Source organism: Nicotiana tomentosiformis, chromosome 9, assembly GCF_000390325.3.
Source record: "Nicotiana tomentosiformis chromosome 9, ASM39032v3, whole genome shotgun sequence".
Lineage (NCBI taxonomy): Eukaryota > Viridiplantae > Streptophyta > Magnoliopsida > Solanales > Solanaceae > Nicotiana > Nicotiana tomentosiformis.
In genome coordinates, this window is record NC_090820.1 from 17548467 (window position 1) to 17556307 (window position 7841).

A 7841-nucleotide genomic window follows, 5' to 3' on the forward strand; every position below is an offset into this window, starting at 1 on the left:
CTCAGTGACACCTGATTTTGGAAGTGTTATATTTGTATTTATGAGATTTCTTCCACTGAATTTAATTATTTTGTTTTCAAATTTAAAAGATATATTGGTTTATTAAGATTTTGGGCTTGCCTAGTATTGAGATAGGAACCATCACGACTGGTGAGATTTTGGGTCGTGACAAGTTGGTATCAGAGCTTTAGGTGACATAGGTCTCACGAGTCATGAGCAGGTTTAGTAGAGTCTTGCGGATCGGTACGGAGACATCTGTACTTATCTTCGAGAGGCTGCCGAACCCATAGGAAAAATTTCACTTTCTTGTATTCTATCTTGCGGGAATTTATTCAGCTTGAAATATAACTCTTTGAATTTCTTCCACGCATTCGTGTGCGCATGTGAGCGCTCAGTATCAGTTGTGCATCACTGGCTTGTGATTCCATGAATGAGGTTCGAGATGTGTATTCTGTATTTTGGTGGTGGGTCAGTCTGGAGGACTTGAGGCCAGGGTTAGACCGCAGCTTAAGCTCGGTAGCTTCAGTTGTAATGTTTACATTTTGACTCATATGTCCGGTAATGTGCCTACGAGTGAAATTTGTGGCTCGATGAGCGGCGGAAGTGACTATATGATGAGTATGATGTGAATGTGGCATGTGTCAGATGGGTTGAATGAGACGACTAAAGTTTTCTTATGACTCAAGAGTTTGCTATTAGGTACTTGATTTCTGACTTGATTTGACGTATAGCCTTGAGTTGTGAGTGTATTGAAGGATCTTTCACGTTGTTAAATTGTGGGATAAATTAAATTCTCATGTCTTGTCAACGAGTTTGGACTCAAGAAGAGTAAGTTATTGTGTAGTAATTGTGGTTGCGAATGGGCATTTCTAATGTTGATGGCTCGAGAAAGATGATCTTCGAGGAGGCTTAGAGTCGGTAACATTTTATTGGTTCAGGTGCGACAGATATGCATTTTGATTCGATGCAACAGTTGGGCAGCAATGTATGAAGGAAGACATAACGGGAAGTGTTTCACGGTGGTTGAAGTACTAGCAGGTCAAGTAGGAGAAGTAGAGGTTGAGAAGTTGCTTAAAGGAGATGGTTTAAGCGAAGTAAGAGTGGCAGATTAGCATATGGATTTTATGGTAGGTGGTTGCGCGCCTTGAGAAAGTATAGAACAGTTTGGAATCGTGATAGAATGTGGTTTGGCCTACGGACTTTATTTGGAGTGAGTGTTACGGTTGTGATATTTATGGGGTAATTATGATGTTGATGAAGCTTCTGCGAGGAATATTACTTTCTACCCGGTAAGAGATCGAGTATGTGACTGTGGCTGGTGATTCATAATGTTCATGAAAAGCGTAACAAAAGACTTCGAGAAGTTTGGCAGGTTAACGGTGCGAGATCGTGGTAATTGAGAAGGAGAAATCCTTGTGGGTTCTAAGTTTATATAATTGCAGCATAAAGCTAAGTGGGGGAGCCTGGTATTGACAATTTGATTTTATGGCTATGTGTTAAATTTTAGTTTTGATCGGAAACATACTTGTGGATCATTTATGACTTGCAGAGATGGAGATCGAGGATGACTCAAGTAAGGAAATTTCTGAATACGGGTTATATGGCTCTTTATAGAAATACGGAAATCATGAAATGATTAAATTGTTATTTTGAAGAACATAGTGCGCACGAAGTACGAATTTGATTGGTGATGTTAAGGCATGGTTACTTCTTTGGGGGGTTATTGTGCTATTGGGGCTTGTGCCTTTCGGCTCGTTTGGGCAGTGCAATTTAGATTTGAACAAAGTGGGTGACTCCCGAGAAATTTCTAATGGGTTTGAGAATTATATATAGCAATTGAGAATGTTTTCGGACTTATGTATGGATAAAATCTGAGATTTGCATTTAAAGGTGTCGGTACTTGCGGTAATTCTGCATGACTATGGATTCTACATTTTAGTGCAAGAAAGGTAAAAAGGAACAATTTTAAGTCCACATAAGGTCTTTTTAGTGTGGGGGTCTCGGTTGTGGTACTTTTGTGGTGCTTAAGAAGAATACAGTAGCTTATGGGCCTTAGGGCGGTATGTTTTTATGTTAGGATGTCTTGTAGTGAGCTTTGGGTAAGAATCGTAGTGTTCTGACAAGGAGAAGTGACAACTGGAGGGTAATTCAGACGAAAAAATCGGAGAAAATAGGACAACCGGGTATGTAATTTGCTGGTGACCCAGAGTTTATAATGAGATTCTTGTGCTTGTCACATGATGGCATGATAGATGTGGTGTATTGTGCGGGATTTAGATTTATATGTACAAGGTGAAAGTTCATTCTTGAAAGGAAGATCACGAATTCTGGACAGAATGGCCAGTGTTATATATTTAGATGAATGTTATAGTTGCTTGGTAATCCCTGAGAAGGGTGCGCTGTTAAAAGGGGCATTGTGTTTTGATTTACAGATGTTCATTGGTATTGCGGTACTCTCCTGGTTGATAGACTGTTGATATTCAAATTATTGATATGTGGTACGGAAGAATTATGAAAATATTCCTGGTGGGATGATCGTGCTGAAGGATGTGATAGTCATTCAAATGTTGGAGTTGTGAATAGTTATGATGGTTCATGTGTATTTATTTGATTTCTCCTTTATGATATGCTTGAATTAGAGGCTTGTGACCATGCCAGGCGGATTAGGTTATTGGCACATGAGTTATCCGTGCGGATCCATGTACTGATATTATTGGCACGTGAGTTGTCCGTGCGGGTTCAGATATTGATACTATAGCACGTGAGTTGTCCGTGCGAGTGATGTTAATGTGAGTTGTGTGTCTTGGTTCTACGATATATAATGAGCTTATAGCATTACAGTTGTGGTGGTGCTTGTTAAAATTACGATACGGGTCTCTACTTTGAGACATCTTCCATTTTGGGTACAAGGTTGCGCAGCTGTGGATTGAGTTGTAGTCAATAGGATAGTTGCGTTTAATAATATAAGGTCATTGGACCTAGAATGGATACTATTAGGTTTGATTCCGGTATATTGGGAGGATAATATTGAAAGTCGGCTTAGGAGACGATTGTGGTTCTGGTTGGGGCGAGAGAGCTCCATGGCTAGTTGATCTGATGAGTGGTTATGAGTTTTTTATTGTTCTTTCATCATTGGCAATGTACGAAGGTTTTGGAATGAGGTTCTGTTGAATACAGGGTTTTATACTAGTACTTGGTTGGTTTTGAGTAGTTACTGTGATCATAAATGGTGTTACGAGTATGCGAGTTGTATAGTATGTTATGCGATTTTATCTGGGATTATGGTTATGGTTGGGTACAACTTGTTCAGGCTTATACAGTGGGTAAAAGTGAGATTCGGGTCTTGAAGAGAATTTTGGATGTTAGAAATTTGGCTCCAAGGTTTTTGGGCTAAGGTTAAATTAATGATTTTCAGTTATGTTGTGTTGTCAGGCCTATACAATTTACACATAATAGGGTGGCGTGGGATCACCCAGGGTACGTGCGTGGTAAGATGGAATAGTGATGTGGTGGCTTGGAAACAACTCCTGGCACGTTCGAGGACGAACGTATGATTAAGTGGGGGATAATGTAATGGCCCGGCCGGTTGTTTTGAGTATTATAACCCTGTTCCCCAATTTACTGCTCAATTTATGCCTTACAATTGATTTATGACTTATCGGGTTAGTTGGTTCGGGTCCGGAAGGATTTCGGAGTAAAATGAGACACTTAGTCACATAATTGAAAACTTAAGTTGGAAAAGTTGACCGGATATTGACTTATGTGTAAACGACCTCAGAATTTAATTCTGATGATTTCAATAGCTCCGTATGGTGATATTAGACTTAGGAGCATATCCGGAAAATTATTTGGAGGTCCGTAGTGGAATTAGGCTTGAAATGCCGAAAGTTGAACTTTTGGGAAGTTTGACCGGGGGGTTGACTTTTTGATATCGAGGTCGGAACATGATTCTGGAAATTGGAATTGCTTCGTTATGTCATTTATGACTTGTGTGCAAAATTTGAAGTTATTCCGGATTGATTTGATGTATTTCGTCACAAGATATAGAATTTGAAAGTTTAAAGTTCAATAGGCTTGAAATGAGGTGCGATTCGTGGTTTTAGCGTTGTTTGATGTGATTCGAGGCTTCGACTAAGTTTGTATGATATTTTAGGACTTGTTGGTATATTTGGTTGAGGTTTCGAGGGGCTCGAGTGAGTTTTAGGGTGATTCTAGACCATTTCTAGGCCATTTTTAATTGCTGGTTTCTGCCTACAGAGGTGTGCATCGCGATCGCGAAGAGCAAACAGAAGTTTGGGGAACTTGCGAATCGCGATCGCGGAAGCTCTTTCGCGATCGCATAGAACAAATCTCTGCTGCACTGAACTGACTTTGGAAGCTTATATCTCGCAATATATAAGGAATTTGGAGATGATCGAAAAATAAAAGTTGTAGACCTTGATGTCTAGTTTTCAGAAAAGAAAACCATTTGTGATTTGGAGTTATGTAAAAAAAGTTATGGTAGATATACTATAGGCTGTCTGGGAAGAGTTTGGAAATCTCTGTTGCACAGGGCTGACATTGGAAGCTTATATCTAGAAATCTATAAGGAATTGGGAGATGAGCAACAAATAAAAATTATAGCCCTTGGTGTCTAGTTTCCATAAAGTTAAACCATTTGCAATTTAGAGTTTTGTACAAAAGATTATAACCATTATACTAGAGGCTGTCTGGAAGAGTTGGGGGAGTTTGTTCTTCGCGATCGCGATTGGTTTTCCGCGATCACGAAGAGCAATTTTGGGGCTGAAAATTTTTGTGCTTCGCGATCGTAAAGAGTAAATGACTGGACAAAAGATATATTCTGACGTTTTGGCCATTTTAACACATTTGGAGCTATGGAGCTCTGATGGAAGCGATATTTTAGGCGATTTTCACTATATGGATTGGGGTAAGTATTCTATATCCGAAAGGGATTATACTTCATGATTATATGGTTATATTCATCATTTATTTCGGATTTAAATGAAAGAAAATTAAGATTTTTGCAAAATCTTCCAAAAACGAAAATTTAAGATTTGGAGGTCGAGTTTTTATTGGAATTTGATAAAATTGGTATGGTTGAACTCGTATCGGAATGGGTGTTCGGATTTTATAACTTTTGTCGGGTTCCGAGACGTGGGCCCCACGAGCGATATTTGAGCTAAATTTCGGATTTTTATGAAAAATTAGTATTTTCTTATGGAATTAATTCCAATAAATTTTATTGACTGAATCGAATTAATTGTGGATAGATTCGAGGTGTTTGGAGGCCAATTCACAAGGCAAAGGCATAGCAGAGTAAAGAATTACACGGTTTGAGGTAAGTAACACTTCTAAACTTAGTTCTGAGGGTATAAATCCCCGAATTTGTGTTATACAAACCTTTTGGAGGTTACGCACACGATAGTTGACAAGCGTGTGGACGTGCACCATATAAATTGTGACTTGAATAAATCCTGCGAAGTTGTAAAGATTATGGAATCATGTTATTATCTGAACATGTTAGAGAAATTGAGCTGAGGCTTTTATTAAGGATCATGTGTAGGCTACGTGCCGATATTTTGGTATCCGTGAGGTCATGTTGCTGTTAAATTAATTGTTTTAAAAATATACATTTCACACTCACTAATATTTGTCCATTGTGAGGATATTTATGGGGATTGAGCTGCGCAACGTAGCAGGCCATAATGGCTTTATACAATATTATTATATGGATCGGGGTTGCCCGCCTGCAGCAGGCCTTATTGGCTTTATTATTAAATGGATCGGGGCTGCCCGCCTGCAGCAGGCCTTATTGGCTTTATTATTATACGGATTGGGACTGCCCGCCTGCAGTAGGCTATATTGGCTTTACATCACGCTTGGGCTGAAGGAGCTCCTCCGGAGTCTGTACACACCCCCAGTTAGCGTAGATGATTATATATATTCGGGATGGATTTTCCCAGGGCATGGACTTGCCTTACTTATTTATATTGTAATGAATTTACCTAGACATGGATCTTGTCTGTATCATTTACATTTGGGGATAAATTACCCCAGGGCTGGATTGGCCTTATACGGTACTGAGTGACTGACTGTCAGTCGATGTGTATATATATACGGGTTGGAACACCCCTGGGCTGGATTGGCCATAAACTGTACCGAGTGACCGAATAATTTATGACCAGTATTTACATGAGGTCTTTCTACTGGGTTGTCATATTCCTCATATCATGCAGTATTGATCTATTTCATTTGTACTGAGTTTAACTGTTGAACTTTAAAGCATGGCTACATTTTGTACCATTATTTATACTGGACTGTTCCTGCGGATCTCGTCACTACTTTCAGCCCAGAGGTTAGTCTTGTTACTTATTGAGTTGGTTGTACTCATACTACACTCTGCACCTTGTGTGCAGATCCAGGTGCTTCCGGACACGGCGGCTATCAGACCTCAGTGTGTTACCAGTTGGAGACTATCATGGTAGCTGCCTGGCATCCGCTGACTTCGTCTCTCTTTCCTTCAGTTATTGTAATGTTCTATACTTTCAGACAATGGTTTTTATCAGTCAGACATTGTATTCATATTAGATTCTCATGTACTCAGTGACACCGGGTTTTGGGAATGTTATATTTGTATTTGTGATATTTCTTCTACTGAATTTAATTATTTTATTTTTAAATTTAAAAAGATATGGTGGTTTATTAAGATTTTGGGCTTGCCTAGTATTGAGATAGGCGCCATCACGACTGGTGAGATTTTAGGTCGTGACACTTGATGTAAAGTAGATGGAACATCATCCATATCATGAACCCAAGGCTTGCCAAGAATCATATTATACGCCATGTCCGTATCTATCACTTGGAATTTCGTATCTTTGACAACTCCTTCTGCAAATGTGGCAAGCATTATTTCTCCTTTTGTAACAACGCTTGAATTGTCAAGTCCAGATAAGGTACGTGCTTTGGGCACCATTTTGTCATCAGCTTGCATCTTGTTTACCACCCTCAGAAGGATGATATTTACGGAGCTACCTGGGTCAATCAAAACTCGTTTCACATTAGTATCATGTACAAGTAAAGATATTATCAGTGCATCGTTGTGAGGGGTCATCACGCCATCTGCATCTGCATCATCAAATGTTATACTGTCTTCTTCCAAAACTTGGCGAACTCGCTTTCTGTGGGTAACTGTGACTTTTGATGTCTTTTTTGCAGCCGTATATGTCACACCATTGACCTCCTCACCTCCGCTTATCACATTAACCGTCCTTTTTGGTGATGGAGGTTTTGGTGGCTCTTGTCTATTCTTCGTATACGTTTGCTTACCCTTCTCACTATACAAATCAGTTAAATAACCTTATTTTAGAAAATGCTCTATTTCACCTAGTAGCAATCTGCAATCATCTGCTATTTTATGGCTGTGGTCGTTATGAAACTCGCACCAAAAATCTGGATTTCTTCTGCTAGGGTTCGATCTCATTTCTTTTCGCCACCGTACCTTATCTCCCATATGTCTTAAAACAACTACCAATTCAGAAGTGCTAACATTGAAATTGTAATCACCAAACTTTGCCTTTGTGTTAACATTGTTGTCCTGAGCATCTCGCTCTTTCTCGAACTTGGATGATGAACCCGCGTCTCTGTCTCTTGATCTAGAACCATCCCTTAGATTTTCTTGTTTTGAGCGTGAATCCCGTCCTGCTGGTCCCATATAAGGTTCATACATGTTCTTACCGAACTTTTTTTCGGTTTCTGGTCGCCTCAAACTTGTTCTTTCATCACCCATTGACTGAGTGATAGTGTCTTCTTCTATTCGCAGCTTCGTACTGTACTTGTTGTAC